The sequence below is a fragment of the Lynx rufus genome, unplaced genomic scaffold (assembly GCF_022079265.1).
Source record: "Lynx rufus isolate CCGP_SWC_20201006 ecotype Redwood Valley unplaced genomic scaffold, mLynRuf1.p SCAF_12, whole genome shotgun sequence".
NCBI lineage: Eukaryota > Metazoa > Chordata > Mammalia > Carnivora > Felidae > Lynx > Lynx rufus.
The window spans coordinates 53,815,172-53,833,152 of NW_025814826.1; positions in this window are offsets into that span (position 1 = coordinate 53,815,172).

A 17,981-nucleotide genomic window follows, 5' to 3' on the forward strand; every position below is an offset into this window, starting at 1 on the left:
GTCCCTGCCCTGTTCTAGTAGGCATTTGCTCGTAAGATCGCCAGGTGTAGGCCAGTATTCTTATTCTACAGATGAGGAAACTGAGACCCAGGGTGAGGATTTACCCCATCCAATTTTACACAAGTGAGTGATTGAGCTCAGAAGGAACTCTGGGTCTCCACACACTCAGCCAGTTTCCACACTCTGGGTTTTTTCCCCCTTTGCCTCAGTGTCCTGGTGGGAAGGACCGGGGAGCAAGGGGACGTGGTCTGCTTTTACCTTTAATTGATGGTAATTTAAAATTTTGTTTAATGTTTAGTTAGTTTTGAGTGAGAGAGAGAGAGAGAGAGAGAGAAAGAGAGGGGCAGAGAGAGAGGGAGACACAGAATCCGAAGCAGGCTCCAGGCTTCGAGCCGTCAGCACAGAGCCCAACGCGGGGCTCGAACTCATGAACCATGAGATCATGACCTGAGCCAAAGTCAGACACTTAACTGACTGAGCCACCCAGGCGCCTTTAATCAGTGGTAGTTTTAATAATAACAGTAGTTATCTGTTAAAAGCCTACAAATTATCAGGGGTTTCATCCACATTTAATCCTCATAACAAACCTGGAAAATAAATGTTATTATCCCAGTTTTTCAAATGAGGAGTCTGAGGCTCAGAGAGCTAAAAAAAAAGGTTTGCCTAAGACCACCAGGCCACTGCATGGTGGAGCTGGGACTTGAACGGGGTCTCGCTGAAGCTAAAGCTCCATGCCTTTGTTGCAGGCCTATTATTAATTGAGCACTGGGTTAGGCCCTGGAAGCTGCAAATCTTGGAAAGTTCTGGAGGCGCAGTCTGAATAATTTACCAATGGGCAATTTGGACAGCTGAAGGCATGTCACAGGAAGTTTTGATTTGCTGAAGTCCCATGAGCTTCACGAGAGAGGGGTGACCTTATCTCTCCCTGGGTCTGTCCACCTCTTTCTTCTCAGGCAGTCCTCATCCTGGGAGGCGGCACCGGGAAAGGAGTGGGGAGACCTGGCCGAGGCTTCTGTTTGTGAATACAGAAGGCTTGCTCATCTTCAAGAGCTCCCCACTCCCCAACATCCCCATGCTGGGTTAATGATCCCAGCTGAAGACTGCCTAGCACTGTGACCTGACCTTGAACATGGCAGTTGTCTCTTGGTGTGGACGTTTCCTTTAGTTTGTCTGTCTTCCCTCTTTAGATTGTCTGCTCCCTCTGGCCAAGGGTCGAATCTCATTTATGTCTATATGCCCAGGACATGACTCACAATGGGCACAACTATGTGTCTCTGGAATGAATGAATGAATGAATGAATCAATGAATGAAGGTACAATGAAGGAACTATTTTTTCTTCTTTTTTTTAAAGCTTATTTATTTATTTTGAGAGAAAGTGAGAGAGCACAAAAGTCTGCAAGCGGAGGAGGGGCAGAGAGAGGGAGGCAGAGAATCCCAAGCAGGCTCCTTGCCGTCAGCAGGGAGTCCTATGGGAAGCGCCATCCCACAAACTGGGAGATCATGACCTGAACCAAAATCAAGAGTCGGACGCTTAACTGACTAAGCCACCCAGGCGCCCTGAAGGACTATCTCTTCTTTTTAGGCTTAGTCTCTGGGATCTGAATCTTGGCTCCACACTTACTGAGTAACATGGACAAATTCTCTAACCTCTCTGGGCCTCAGTTTCTATAACTGTAAAATGGAGGTGATAACCATGCTTATCTCATTGTTCGTTGTTAGAATTGATTTCTTACCCATAAAGGACTTAGCACAATATCTTGTACCATGCTGTCTAATACAGCAGCCACTAGTCACATGTGGCTATTTAAATGAACTAAAATTAAAAAAAAAAAGATCTAAAATAAAAAATTCACTTTTAAAGCAAAAATCAATTGCACTAGCCACATTTCAAGTGCACACCAGCCACATGCGGCTAGTGGCTGGTATATTGGGCAACACAGATAGAGAATGTTTCCATCACAGAAAATTCTATTGAACAGAGCTGGTCTAGAACATAGCAAGTTACTATTATTCTTACCGTTATTGTTACTCTCTCTCAGCTCAAGGTGGAGTGGAGTGCCGGGCTCTCTTTTGCACTAATGGTGGAGAGTTGCCCTCATGGCAGAGAAGGCTGAGACCGGACCCTGTGTGCGTCCTCTTCCTGGAATGCTTTCCCCTGACCATCACCTGGGCACATTCTACTTGTGCCAGTGCCTGAGTGTCAGGCTTTAAAAAAGTCTTCAAAAGGTTGAGCCCAACATAAGAGCTCTCCCCTCCTCTATGAGGCTGGGCTCTCTTCAAGGGCAGGAATGGGATTTATTCATCCCTGTGTCTCCAGTGCCCAGCATTTGGCAAGCACTCAAAATAAGCTCGTCGAGGAAATAGAGGGGCTGTGCCTACAGGTTTCCAAGCATCTAAGGTGACATGTTTGCTTGGCTTTGTGGCTGCATCAGAGGCTTTGTGCCTGGGAGTGTGGAAGAGAGGGGGTGCTAGGAAGCAGACTGGGTCCGTGGACAGGAAGAAGGAGCATGGGAAATACTGGCAGGAGAGTGAGTGGCCTTTGAGACTGGTGGAGGCCACCAGGGACATTACTAGAAGCACAAGGTGAGTGGGTGGGTGAACAGACATCCCCGAATCAAGGGGAGAACTGTCTTGTGCACAGGAGACATGCCAAGGCCTCCCTGAATCTGAGAGGAGGGACCAAGGTTTCAGGACACCCTGGTGGGGGTGGGGCAAGCCACTAGCATCACTTAGTTTCTGTAACACGTCCCTATTTGTCTTCATTTTTGTCCTGTCCTGATGGGGCTTGGGGAAATGAAAGTTTACCCATATCTTTTAGTCTGTAATCATAGAGACTCTTTAGTTTGGCTTCTCTCATAACTGCAGATTCTTTCTTTTATGGGCGTGTTTTCTCTGCCAATCCTGTATTGTTTCAAGGAGAAGCAGGATGTCTCAGGTAAACTGTTGTATTTTTTTGTATGTATTTATTTATTTTTTTAAATCATTTATTGTCAAGTTAGCTAACATACAGTGTATACAGTGTAGTCTTGGCTTTGGGAGTAGATTCCCGTGATTCATCGCTTACATACAACACCCAGTGCTCCTCCCAAGTGCCCTCCCCAATGCCCATCACCCATTTTCCCCACCCCCCCCAACCCCCACCGCCTTCAACCTTCAGTTTGCTCTCTGTATTTAAGAGTCTCTTAGGGTTTGCCTCCCTCTCTGTTTGTAACTTACTTTTCCTTCCCTTCCCCGATGGTCTTCTGTTAAGTCTCTCAACTTTCACATGAGTGAAAGCATATGATAACTTGTGGTGATAAGGCGTAGTCTTCTGTAATCAACTCACAGATCCAGAGGCCCATTTTAGGGGAGGGGTGTGTCTTTTGTCCCCCACAGTCATTGGAAGCCACCACTGCCTACAAATCCTCTCCTGCTCAAATCTCTACCTGGCCCTCCCTGCCCTAAAAACTCCTTAAGCCGCTCCCTTTTGATATCAGGGTCAGCCTCAACTCTACATTGAGGTCCACGTGGCTCTGTGACATCTGGCCCTGATGTCTGTCCGTCTTTAGCCCCCAGCCTCTCCTTCGCACTCTCTCCGCCCCCACCAGCCTCACTCAACTTTCTGTTTTCCCAACCATCCTGCTTTCTATCAACACTGGGACTTTGTACGTGCTTTTTCCACTGCTTGGTTCCATCGGCCCCTGACTTGTCATCTGGCTGACTCCTGCTTGTTTCTGAGGGCTCAGCATAGATGTCAATCCTCTAAACCTTCCCCTCTGCATCCCAGGACTCTCTGGGATGGCCCACACCTGCCACCTGTCACCTGCCATCTATATTGCAATTACAAGCTGAGGCCTGCATGCTGTGCAGGTGGTAAGCTCTGAGCAGGCAGGGCCACGACTGTCTTACTAATGGTTGTCCACTCAGTGTCCGGCCGAAGGCGTAGAGGATGCTTGGTGATACCTGATGAATGAGTCAAAAAGGTGAATTAGTCAATGTCATCATCAATTTCACAAGCCACTCTCTGATTACTGGTTCTGACAGTCTTGAGAATGCCTTTCAACTTGAATGTGGAAATGACTTACTCATCACAAGAGTTTACTCATTTACTTGTCCCCCAAAATAAAATAAAATTATACCAATGGCTTTGTGTTCATTTGCTTTTACAGCTCAGAGGTTATTAGCATGGACTTTGGGGTCAAACTGCCTGGATTCGAATTCCAGCTTTGCCCGTTAGGGGCTGTGTGACACCCTGTATATTACTTAACTTTTCTGTACCTCAGTTTCCTCATCTGTAATACGGGGATGATAATAATATGTATACAATATGATTGCTGTGAGGCTTCAATTAGATTACACTTGTAAAGAGATAGCCCCTGGCACACAGATGTGCTATATAAAATTTGTTAGGTAAAGTAAATAAAGATAAAGCTCAAATAATAGGGTGGTCTCTTTGATGATAACCTTTTGGAGTAAAGCTTCGGCATGGTCCCAGCACAAGGCAAATTCATGTCAGAGGGGAAGTTCATTTTCAGTGTGTGGCCATCCCCTCTTCCCACTCTTTTCTCGCCCTCTGTGGTATTTCATCCCACTCGTAACTCCTAGAAGTCTCATCCTTTTCACCTTCTCCATCTAGCCACTGCTTTCAGATCTGTTAAAAAGACCAGTTAATACTCTAGTGTAAACGACTTCTAGGGTTTAAGGTATCTCCTCCCCAAAACATTGTCTTAACATGAAGTGCCCTAATTCCAAGAATCCGGGAGCGTAGAAAAGCCTCGTTACTACATGTCTAAGGACAGCAGACTTTGGCCAGGCTTATTTATGACATCTCCCAGAATAAGGAATCAAGAGTGGGAGGGTTAGGCTCATGGAGCTTAACACTGAGAATCTTGGGGACACATTGGGAAGGAAGAGAAAAATGTACCATCTAATAACAGTGGATGAGTTTAAAATAGAAAATCAGAGTTCTAGCTAGCCCACACTGTCACTCCAAAGCTACTGAGCCCTCAGGTGCCACGTGACCCGCCCTCAGAGGAGAGCTGCGGTCTGAGGGTCAGCGTGGCAGCGGCCAGTGATTTAGACAGCAGAGCTCAGCATGGGACCCCCTGGCAGGAGGCCGCCTGGAGCCTGTAAATGACGCCACTGTTTGAAGTTGCATGCAATCAAAAAAAAAAAAGTCAGGAAAAAGAACGAAAACCAAACCACTTAAAATTTTTGGGACAACATCCCTTGCCAAACTTTTTTTTTTTTTTTAAAGGAAAAACGAGGGGCGCCTGGGTGGCGCAGTCGGTTGAGCGTCCGACTTCAGCCAGGTCACGATCTCACGGTCCGTGAGTTCGAGCCCCACGTCAGGCTCTGGGCTGATGGCTCAGAGCCTGGAGCCTGTTTCCGATTCTGTGTCTCCCTCTCTCTCTGCCCCTCTCCCATTCATGCTCTGTCTCTCTGTCCCAAAAATAAATAAACATTGGGGAAAAAAAATAAAGGAAAAACGAACCTGGAGTCAGTGAAGCAAAGAGGAAAGTGGCGTCTGGGCCTGCTCTGAGGGCAGACGGCAGCCTCCTGAGTTTCAGCATGAGCCGATCATTGCATAAACAAGGTGGCCTCTGGGTAGGGGCGGCCTGCTCTGCGGGAGCTGGCCCCTCATTGAGCACTGGGTCTTTTAGTGTCCACACTCTCTCAGCTGGGCTAATCCCATAGCCCTTCCAATTTAGGCATTGCTGGGTCATTTGGTCTTATTCCTTGTGGTGATCTGTGGGGGTGGCATGAATTATTAGACCCATTTTATGGAAAGGGTAACACTGAGTTTCAGAAAGGTGACCTTGCTGGCTCAAGGCCGGGGTTGGTGGGGGGGCGGAGTAAGTGGCAGAGGTAAGCACAGGACACAGGCCTCTGTTTTGTCATTTGGCCAGGAACATGTAGACAGGAAGGGAAGAGGAAGGCATACCTGACCTTGGGGGGGGGGGGGCGCTGACAGGTGTGATAATAATGTCACCTGGAGTTTGTTGAGCATAGGCTCCGGAACAAAAGAATGTGAACTCAGATCCCAGACCCACGTCCTACTAGCTGTGCAACCTTGGGCAAGTTATTAAACATTTCTGGGCCTCCGCATTCTCATCGGTAAACTGGGGATAATAGCAGGGCCCTTACTGGGACGTTGTGGTGGGGATTAGATGAACTACAGCGTGTAAAAAACTGCTCCTGGCACAACATGAGTGACAGTTCTTATTACGGCATCCTTTAACATAGGCTCTTCCATTCCAGGTTTTCTGTTTACGATGAGAGGGAATTATTTATTTTTATTTCCATTTTGCAGATGATGGCATGGAGAGGTGAAGTTATTTGTTAAGTAAAGCAGCTGGGCTGAGTGTTGATTCCAAGACTAAACCCACGTTGCTCCTGGCTGGCCATGTGGGTTCTCTGTGTAAGTTCTTGGACTTCCCTGCCATTGTTGACCCCAGGTGTCTTGATAGGAGCCACAGTAGCACCAACACTGAGCGGAGTCATGACCAGAGCACCAGCGTCCCAAACTTCTCTTTCGGCCCTGTTCCCCTATATGAGTAGAAGCCTCCAACTCTCCCTCCCAAGTGCTCAGTGTTCTTCAGCACTTGCCTTGTTTTCTTGCTCCAGCGGATGCAGACTCCTCCTTCCCAATGCCTCGTAAATGTTAACCACCCCCTCAGCACTCAGGAGGCAGTGGTGGGGGCCAGGTGAGACCTGACAATCCTTTGAACCAGGGTGGAGGTGGTGGTGACAGAGATGGATGGCTTTGAGGGCTCTTGAAGGCGAAATAGATTTGTTCCAGGCCCCGTGGTAGACAGTGGAGACACAAAGGTGAAGAATCTGGAAACCCATCTCTAAGGGGCTTCTGGTCTAAAGAGAGGCAGGCATACGTGTAACACAAGCATGCCTATAACACCTACACACAAGGGCACCTGACTGTGGTGGAATGACTGGCCATGGTCACAGTTCCTTGGCTCGTGCTACATTCATGCTCTTTGTGATGTGAGTTCCTAGTTCCTCCTGGTAAGAGACAGAAGCTATGTTCCGTCCCCTTGGACCTGGGCTGGCCTTGTGAGCTGCTTTGTCAATAAAATGTGCTACAAGTAATGGTGTGCCAGCTTCGAGCCCGGGCCTCAACTGACCTTGTACTCTTCCATCATCTCTAAGGGCTTTCACAGAGAATAAACCCAGGCCTTGATGACAGGAGACTCATGGTCCCGTCGTCTCTGTCACCTTCACTGATAGCAGGCCAACTGCCAGGTGTGCAAATGAACATTTTAAACCATCCGGCCCCCGCTGTCTGTACAGCTGACCACAGATGTATGAATGAGCTCAGGCAATATCAGCTGAGCGTGGCCCGGATGAGTAGGTAGATTGCTTTGGCCAACTCATAGACTCATGGGCAACGATAAATGCTTATTGTTCAAAGCAGAGATTAGTAAACTATGGCCTGTGGGCCAGCAAGCCACCCATTTTTATAAGTAAAGTTTTATTAGAATACAGTTATGCCCATTTATTTATGTATCGTTTATAGTTTCTTTGAGCTATAAAGGCAGGGGCTGAGTAGTTGTGACAGAGACCATGTAATCTACAAGGCCTAAAATATTTGTTATCTGGCCCATCGAGAACCTGTTTTCTGACCGCTGGTGTGAAACCATTGAGTTTGGGAATGGTTTGTTACACAGTGATAGCTAATTGATACATAGGTGCTGGGACAGAGAGGCTGATGGGAGCACAAAGGAAGGATTGGTTAGCTGTCCTTGGCCATGACATGGAGTGGTTGGGAGAGGCTCTGTAGAGGAAGTGATGTTAAATGTGTCTTGAGCCACGTGCACACTCACAGGGAAATGATGAGGAAATCAAGAGCCAGAGTGATTATGACCAGGCCAAAGTCACATGACAGGTGTCCTGGTTCTTGTTTGGAGAATTTTCTCTTACTCAAGTAGACAATTTAACTCTTCAGGTGAAAGAAAGGGCCATGGGGCCAAGCAGAGTTGGATTTGGATTCTAGTTCTACCATTTCTGAGATGTGTGATCTTGGGCAACTTAATTTTTCTCTACCTAAGTTTCCTCATTCGCAAGTGATACCCATCTCCTTAGATGACGGACCCAGGTTCTGGCAGGGCAGAACCTTTATGGTTATAAAGAAAGCTGTAGAAATAAAGACAGCTTAGATGTACTTGTGCTAGGATTTTCCTTTGTAACCAGGGCAAGAGGTTTCAGCTGAAGGAAAGTTGTTCCACTGCTGGAGTTTCTGGTGGGATGGGTGGTTCTGGAACCATCCATGAAACCCCTCCCACACAGGCCACCTGCTTCCCTGCTGGATTCATCTCACCGTTGGGACTTTCATTACCAACAGCTTCTTGGGGCCCCTGCTCTGGGCTGCTTGCTCTCTGTTTCACACCCCACACATGGTGGGCGGGGGGATTTGATCACTTTGTACTTATCTCTAGGTTCCTGTTTCTCTGGGCCCAGTTTAGGCCAATTCACATGCCCATTTAGAGGATGAGGTCAAGCCAAGGGTGTTGAGCCAGATTCTACAAAGTGCTCCTCTGAGCATCCACTATATGCCACCCTGTGCTGGGCTCTGGGAATCAGGATGAAGCCAGACATGGTTTCTCTGTCTTCCCAGAACTCAGAGGTGAGAGACGGACCAGAGGGAAGATGTTTTCAACACAAGGTGGTGAATGTCAGGGTGGAGGGAAGCCTGGGGCTCCACGGAAGTGCCGTGCAGCACGGGGCTCGGGAAATGATGCTCAGGGTGAGTCTGAGCTGAGTCTTCCAGCATAAGTAGGGGCTTGCTGGATAAAATCTGAGGGGGAAGGGTGTCCCAGGCAGAGAAAATACCATGAACAAAAGCAGAACAGCCCACAGAAGGTGTGTCAGGAGCCTGGTGCTGTCTGGCACAGAGTGTGAGTAAAGGAGAATCAGGCGAAGCTTACAGGGTAGGCAGGAGCTCACAGACCGTCGTCATCAAAAGGACGGAAGCCCAGGGGGGCCGGGCAGATTGCTGGTGGGCGAACGCGCCACGTAAGGGATCAGAGGAACCCTGCCGATGGGGCTACCACAAAGGGTGACAGTTTCTGTTTTCTTGGTTTCCAAGAAGGGCAGGGAGTAAGGAAGTTTCTAGCATCATCATGTTCCCCTTCAGCTCCGAAGCCCATTATGGTTTCACCATTGGGTTACATTCTATTTCTTACCAAACCTAACAGGAGATTTTATCATGTTTCTTCATAACGTATGGTGGGACATGGAGGGCACTGATAAACTGTGCAGGGCGCGTGAGTGGGGGTCAGGGGAGAGGAAGAGGAGATGGAGACATCCCATCTTGTGCCACATGGTTCCAGGAGCTGACAGTCAGGGTCTGGGGACAAGGCCAGTCTTTGGCGCTCAGAGGAGACATTCAGTGAGCGTTTGGAAATCCTTTCTGCTCTTCCAGATGAATGAAGAAGTGAATCCAAACCTAGAAGTGGAAATTCAAAAACAAAACAACAAAAAAGTCCCATCATCACTTTGGGAGCTGAGATGTCCAAGTGTCACAAAAGAGAATTTCTCAATGAGGAACTGGCCAGCAAGGGAGAAAAATACCCTTTAAAAATACTTCCTGCTAGAAGTCAAATGGTAGGCAAACAAAAGTTGCACCATCAATGCACTCTTCTTTCTGGGTTCAGTTTCTGAATTCGGAGTAGGTCAGTTTCCACAAATCCAGCACTTTGCCCCTGCTGCCAGCATCCCTCCAAACTGAGGCACAGAAGTGAAACTTCCAGCTAATTAGCTAGTGCAGACCCGGGCGGGCATTGATGGGGTCCTCGATGATCAACACACAGGGAGTGAGGAGTCACAGTGACCCGGGACATCAGGAGACCTCCATTCCTTAACCTCCCCCACAGGCTCGTCTCAGACCCGCCAGAGCAATTCCATTTCCCACCTAGTGATTTTGGATTGGAGACAGATGAAGTTCAGAGCCAGGCTCATAACCTCCCGCCCCCACGGAGGCTGCAGGGAAGGTTCCCTTTGGCCACCGTTGGCTCACCTGTCCACCCAGCAGGCCCGGTGCTGGGCTCAGAGATGCGAACGTGGCGGTTGGAGGCATGGATATTCGCATCAGGCTCTGTCCCTCGCTATTTGAGTCATTTGGGGAAAGCTGATAACCTTTGGGAGCCTCTGTTTTCATATCCGAAAAATGGGGACCCTCCACACTCACCTCATGGGGAGTAAGTGACGCCATGACTGTGAAGGACTTAAGACACGCGCCCCATTGTAGTAGGGGCTCAGCAGGGGATACCTCTCACGGTGTGCTCGTTATCGCATTGCACCTGCTAAGACTGTGTTAACACGAGCCAATGCCTGTAAGACACAGCTCCTGCCCTCGGGTTGTTCAGTCTCGGGAGATTACTCGTGGGGTGTTTTGAGAACATAGCGCAAGGCGGTTATGAGCTCACTCTGAGACGCGTGCCAGTTTGTGGGTCTGTTTGCGGAGGTGTGTGTGTGTCTGGTGTGTGAGACTGAATACGAGTGTGTGTGTGTCTGTGCATGTGTGTGTGTGAAGATTTTTAGCGCCTTTGGTGTTAGTGCTGAGCACGGAGGACGCTGGGAGTTGGGCTGGGGATGCCTGGCAACATGCAACCGATATGGACTGAGGGTCTTATCTGTGTCCCGCTCTCCGCCAGGCGGTGGTTATTAATCAGTCACCTCTGCTGGTGCTTCTCCACGGTCCACGGGGTGCGTTCCTGCCCTGCTCTGTGCCCCGGAGGCTGACCCTGAAGACTGCGTCACCTGCTCCCTTGTCCTGTCTTCTGCTTGAGCTCAGCCATGGAGGGTCCTGGCAGGAGACCAGACGGCAGGGGAGAGGCTCGCTCCTTTGGCCGTGCTCCTCCGCGAAGTCCTCCCATCATCCTCTTTCAGCATCTCCGCCCCCCTGCTGCTCCAGGGGTGCCACGGCTGGGAGCCATGACCAGCCGGCCCCCATCTCAAAGCCATCCCTTTGATAGACGCTCTTCACCGGCACTATCTGGGGTGGATGCTGGTTTCTGCTGGAACCCTTATGGATGCACCTGCTGTTCTTGTTATCATCAGTACTCTGTTAGGCCCCAGTTTCCTTTCCTTGGGATGAACTCCCAGCCCCCTCCTGTGTTTCATCTTTTGGTCCTAAATAAAGCAAGCGGGGCCGGCAAAACTAGAGACTCTGGGGTTTGCTCCACCTCTGAAGGTTCCGGGCTTGGCTTTCAGTTCTCTTGCCTGCTGTGGGGCAGGGCTCTGCTCCCGGTGGTTCCGGGCCGCTCTGCACTTGGGGGAGGAGAAGGGGGAAGATGAGTGTCTGCACCCAGCTGTGCCCTGACAGGGGCACCCATGGGCAGCTGTCAGCAGCCTTGGAGTTCCTCCTTCAGAACGGTTCTGCCTCCCCCTCCACGCCCCTCCCCACTTTGCTCAGCTTGTGGCTTTCTGGCCTCTCGGGCCTCCGCCTGGCATGCCAGGGGAGCCAAGACTTCAGTCCCTCGTGCAACAAATATGCGCAGGGCACCTACTACGTGCCCTGTCCTGTTCTCAGCGATGAGGCTATGGCAGTGAATGCTCGTATTCTAGGGGACAGAGACAGACCATTAACAAAGAGATGCATCATTCTGACTGGCCAGGTGGGGGTGCTTGTTTCGATGGAAAAATCAAACAGAATGAGGAGATGAAAAGTGAAGGGATGCTATTTTAGAAAGGGTGGTCAAGGAAGGCGTCACCAAGAAGGTGGCCTTGGAGCAGAGACCGCGAGGAGGTGAGGACGGGATCCCTGGAGATGTATGGGCGAGAGTGCAAGGGGCGGAGGGGCCAGCAAGGGCAAAGGCCCTGAGGTGGGAGCATGTGGGCGGATCCCAGGAAGAGAGGCTGGACAGCTGAGGTCAGGGAGGCAGCTGCAGATCTTGTAGGTGCTGCGGGCCTGGTTTTGGGGGGCGGGTGGCTTTGGATTTTCTCTGAGTGTAGTGGGAAGCCTTTGCAGGGCGCCTGGGCCGCTCAGTCTGTTGAGCGTCCGGCTTCGGCTCAGGTCAGGAGCTCACAGTTCGTGAGCCGGAGCCCCGCGGTGGGGTTCCCTGCTGTCAGCCCAGAACCTGTTCGGGATCCTCTGGCCCCTCTGGGGCCCTCTGCCCCTCCCCCACTCGTTCTCTCAAAAACAAACATTAAAACAGAATGAAATGGGAAACCTTTGGAGGAATGGAGGGGCGATGAAGATTTCAGGATCACTCTGCCTGTTGAAGGGACCTCGACGATGACAATCGGGCCCACCATCACATCGGAAACACAATGTAGCTTATAGAATCTGCGCCCCCCCTCCCCCCCCATTCCCCCCCCCCCCCCGCCCCGGCCACACAGGGTCCTGTTTGCCGAAGTCCTCTTAATCAACAACCCCACTGTTAACCCCACCGGCCGTGCAAACTAATGGAAGTGTTTTTTTTTGTCTGAGGTTCAGTTTGCTCATCCCTACAATGGGATGATACTAGCTACCTTTCAGGGCTGCCTGATGATTTATATTGCTCACCGACGTCACCCTCAGAGAAAGTGAATGAGGGGATTATCGCCCCCATTTCAGGGATGAGGAAACTGAGACTCGGGGACTAAACCAAGGCCACAACCTGCCCATCCGCTTCTACCAAAGAGCAACAGCCTCAAATCTGGGACTTAACAGAGACGTGCCTCAGGTCCTTGTGGCGGAGGGGACCCTGTGGCCCTATTTTCCTAATCCAGTGAGATTCAGGCTCCTACGCCCTCCAGCCGATGAGAGCCCAGGCTCCCACTCTCCGTGACCACCACGCTTTTATAATTCCCCCTCACCGGCTCTGATGCAGTGCTCATCACGTCCAGTGCGACCCATCTTCCGTGTGCTGCCTTCCTCACGTGGGCATTGTGGGGACGAGTAGCCTCCGTCACAACAGCTACTGCCTATTCCATATTTGCTGGGTGCCAGGCACTAGGCAAAGCCTTTCATACATGCTGTGCCATTGAATCCCCATGACGACCCTATGGGATTAATATTCTCCTTTGTAGATTACAGAGGAAGAAATGGAGGTTGAGAAAGGTTAACTAATTTACCCAAGATCATGTCCTCACGGTAAAACCAGAGTTTAGATCCAATACTTCAGAGGTTCAAAGTCTGTGCTCCTTTCACTGATCTCCTCTGTTTATGAATCTGTTGCATAGCCCGGCTTGGTCAGACGACTCATAGACGGATTAGTTAATTAATCAGTTAATTAACTGATACTGTTCCGTTGCACGGATAATCTTTGCTGACTTGGTATCATGGGGGGAGTGGAATAGAGCAGGGAGAAAGTGAACCATGGAAATGAGCTAGGTCTGGGAGGGACCGGGGTTCCTGCACTTGATTGCCACGTGGTCTCAGGCCAAGTGTGGCTGGCAGGAGGAAGGCCCGCCAAGATGTCCACGCTCGAGTCTCTGGAACCTGTGAGTGTATCACCTTATGTGGCAAAAGGGACTTTGCAGACATGACCGAGGCTATGAAATTTGAGACAAGGAGATTATCCTGGATTATCCTGGTGGGCCTGATCTAATCATGTGAGTTCTTAACAGTGGAAAACCTTTCCTGGCTCTGGTTAGAGGGAGAGATGCCAAGAGAGTGGAAGGGCCAGAGAGATATAATGTGGCCATAGCTGTCTTTGGAAATGGAGTAAGGGGCCATGAGCCAAGGAATGGGAAGGCCCTGAGCAGTTGGAAAAGACAAGGAAAGGGATTCTCCCCCCAGAGCCTCCAAGAGGGAATACAGCTCTCCTGACACCTTGAATTTAGCCCCATGAGACCTATGTCAGACTTCTGATCTACAGAACTGCAAGATGATGGGGGCGCCTTGGTGGCTCAGTTAGTTCACGTCTGACTTTGTCTCAGGTCATGATCTCGCGGTCTGTAGGTTAGAGCCCCGCGTCGGGCTGGGTGCTGACAGCTCAGAGCCTGGAGCCTGCTTCAGAGTCTGTGTCTCCCTCTCCCTCTGCCCCTCCCCTGCTTGTACTCTGTCTCTCTCTCTCTCTTTCTCAAAAATGAATAAATGCTAAAAAAAAAAAAAAGAACTGTAAGATAATAATTTTGTGTTGTGTAAGCTACTGAGTTTGTGGTAGTTTGTAGTTTCCACAAGAGGGAACAAATACAGAAACTTGTTTCAGCCCCTGAAGCCTCTGTTCTTCCCTTGGCAAAATGGGGACCACATACCCTACACCCTTGGGTGGTTGTGAGAATCCAATGAGGCTGAGCATGGAAGTAACCCAACATGGAGCCAGGCGCCCAGTAGGTGCATGGGGACTGCTAGCCGTGCTGGAATTTGAACGATGAGATGTTGAGCTTTTCTTTCCTGAAGCCAGGCTGTGATCGGTAGGTGTCCATCAGGGTGGACAGCAGGCCCTGGAGGAGTCCAGAGGAGCGGGGAGGGCTCAGTGGACAGGCCAGTCAGAGAAGGTCCCTCAGCAGGGGTGAGACTGAGACATGAGTTGCAGGGCCATCACAGGAGGATTATCGTGTGGCTTGTGAGGACCTGAAGTCTGTGTTAAATCCCACTATTAGAGTTGTCGTCTCATGGGTGTGGGGGTGGGTGACCCCCGGGGAACAGCAGTGGGTCACGGGAAACACTGGGTCCTCATGAGTGACTCACGAGCTTGTCATTACCTTCTCTGAAAATCTTTAAAAATAAGGATAGCAACACCTACCAGGGGAATTTGACAGGAGGATACAATGAGGTGAGATGTCGATTGCAAACGTTATTCAAAGGCAGCCCTGCAGGGCGCACAGGCGAATCGCCATTATTCTTTCCCTTGCTCAGGGTCAGGCATTCTTGCACCGCCATGATGAAAATCAACAGTGCTTTGCGAGGAAGGTGGCCCAGCGCAATGCTGTTGGATTTGGGACCATTTTTCCAAACAACTCTCCTCCGCTCTCCAGGAATGCGTGCCCACTTCCTGCCATTCTCACACCTCTCTAGAGACCTGCTTCCTCCCCGGGAGCCTGTGCGGTCAGGGAAAGGTTACCCCGGTTTCTCTGCGTCTCACTGAAGGAAGGTTGCTCCTTCCCTCCACCTCTCGCCCTGGGACCTGAGGAAAAGGACTTTTTTCTGAGCCTTGTTTCCTTGTGGGCAAAATAAAGATGTTGCTCTGGACCACTGAAGGTACCCCTTAACTTTAAGAATCTATGTGTTTTGGGGAAAAACCAAAAACAAACCTAAAAGCAAAACCCCTGACATCACCATTTTAAGACTAGAATAATCAGGGCTAAAGTTTATTTGCTAGAAGCCAGATGCTGTTCGCCTAATCGTTCATTTAATCCCCACAAGAATTCTAAAAGGTCAGGGCCATTCTTATTACCAAGCACAGAGAGGTGAGGTTTCTGGCCTTGACTCACACAGTGAGCATGGGTTGTGACCGGGCTTTACCCTCAGTGGTTGTATTCCACAGGCCATGTTAGTAACCAAGATCCTTGGACCGCTTCCATTCTCTCCTCCACTATTTGGGAGTCACCGTGGATCCTTACCAAGACCTGGTCATGTCTTCCTTATACCCCATCTTTTCTTGGCTGATTTCTCCTAGTATAGTTAGGTTATATTTTACTGTTTCCCAGAAATGTATGGCTAAGCGAGAAGAGGGTTCTGAGACGTTTAATAACTGTGTTCATGTTGTTGGATAATATGTGAGCCTTACATTCTAAATAATTGATATTTATTGAGCACTGACTATATACAGGATCCATTCCAAGAATTTTACATGTGTTACTTTTAGTTCTCACATCCCTTCTCATGAGGTAAGTCCTCTTATCATCCACATTTTCCAAATGAGGAAATGAAAGCACAAAGCATATGGGTAGAGTAGCGTGTTTATGTCACACAGAGAGTGAGGGGCATTGCTGGGATCCAGACCCAGGCTGTCTGGCCGCAGACACCAGCCGCTTACCCACTTCACTTTACCGTCTTTCTCAAGATAGCCTCCTCTGGAAAGGAACTCTATGGCGTGTTTTTAGAAATTCTGTAATAACAGGGTTAAATTAAATGAAACAAGCTGCTTTACCTCTGGATTCCCCACAGTCTTCAATAACCAAATGATGATCAGGATCTTTAAAGGCAGGACAGAGCAGGTATCTTTGTTAAACTCATTTAATCATGGGGACTCTTTACTTCTGGTGGATCAGCTCAAGGAACATATTTTGTGAAAATCAACTCTAGAGACATTGCAGATGGGAAGGTTTTTTTTTGGGGGGCGGAGTCAAGTTCCAGATTCTCAGTAGCCTTCCCCCATTCTAGTTATCCCCCAAATATTCCATTCTCACTCCACCAATGACTTTGCTGATCCTGTAATGCACCTGACATGTGTTAGGGAAAAACAAATTTATGTATTGAGTCTCTCAAAATTTAATGGTCCACTTTCAGTGTACCATGTTGGTAATTTGTCACTTAAAGAATCTTCTTCTTTTTTTTTTTTAAAGTTAATGATTTCTGGTAAAACAAATCATTACTTCTAACTGATTTATACTCTTGGGCAATCTGAATTTTCATGAAATCTCTTTTTTAAAGCAAGGCACATTTGGCTTTTTCCCCTGTGGATGGGAAGAAAAAGTTGAATGGGGAGGGAATGACAGAAGGGGGTGTGGAAGCCACAGGAGTTGAAGCTGTGGTTTTCCCCAAAAGTTGCACAAGATAATAATATGACTTCTGTTTTTCATCTACTCAGGATGACAACTGGGGAATCTGGCCGCTGGCTACAGAGGACACAGCTGGTTAAGTTGAAGGGCAGTCTAATTGTTAAACCTCAGAAGGTCTGGTTGTCTAACCTGTTGGGCTTTCTTCAACTCTGGAATGCAAGAGCCCCTTCTCACATTGCCATTTTGTCAGTTTCCACATTCAATTCCATTCCATCTATGGTTGCCGAGCACCTCCCAAGGCTTGCTGTGAGCCTGGCACTATGGGTTCAGTACTCCTTGAATCTGCACATGAATGCCAGGCCCTGGGGATAGTTGACTGAAGCATAGGCTCTGCTCCAGAGGAACACTTGTTAAACAGAGACAAGTAAGCCAAATACACAGCCCATCATAACTTTTGGTAGAACACGAGGGTCAACAGAGATGGACAAACACAGAGGTTTGAGAGATCGTAGCTAGGTAGTGTGTGTAGGGAGGATTCTGGAAAGTTCTCTCGGCGCAGCAGTGGAGCTGGACTTTGAAAGATGAGTAGGATATAGCTATAAAGAAGTTGGTGGGAGAGAATTTTTCGGGGAGAGAACAGCCTGAGTGTGGAGAAGAACTTGAGAAAGTCTAGAGGGTATTAGTAGTTTACCAGCAGCAAAGTGGCACTAGGTTCAAGTTCTTTTGCCGTTTCTTTTTTTTTTAATATTTTGTTTTTATTTTTGAGAGAGAGAGAAAGACAGCACGAGCGGGGGAGAGGCAGAGAAGGGGAGAGATACAGAATCCGAAGCAGGCTCCAGGCTCTGAGCTGTCAGCCCAGAGCCCGACGCGGGGCTCGAACTCACAGACCGCGAGATCATGGCCTGAGCCGAAGTCGGACGCTCAACCGACTGAGCCACCCAGGCGCCCTCTTTTGCCATTTCTGTGATGACTGCTGACCCCTCATCCGTTAGCTGCCCCCCAGCAGTGGGGGCAATGATGGAAAGCTTTCCAGATAGTTTCTAAAGGGCCCAGATAAGTTATTGCACTCTCAGTAGCCTTATGTTTTCATCAGCAGAATGGGGATAAACTAATAATCTCATGAGGTTAAGGTAAAGAGGAAGGGTTAATGGTGTATGTAAATAATAATATTTATTTTTTATTTATTTATAAATATTTATTGTTATTATTATTATTGAATGCTTGAAGAATTCAAGAAATAGCTTTATCATGAGATCTCTAGAGGCAAGCTCCCTTAATTATTTCCGTCTCTGCTGCGTTTACCAGTTTCTGAGCTGGTAGCTTTCAGTAAGTGTCTTTCAGAGAACTTGAATGGTTGAATGAAGAAACACGAGAAAAGTATCCCTTTTCCTAG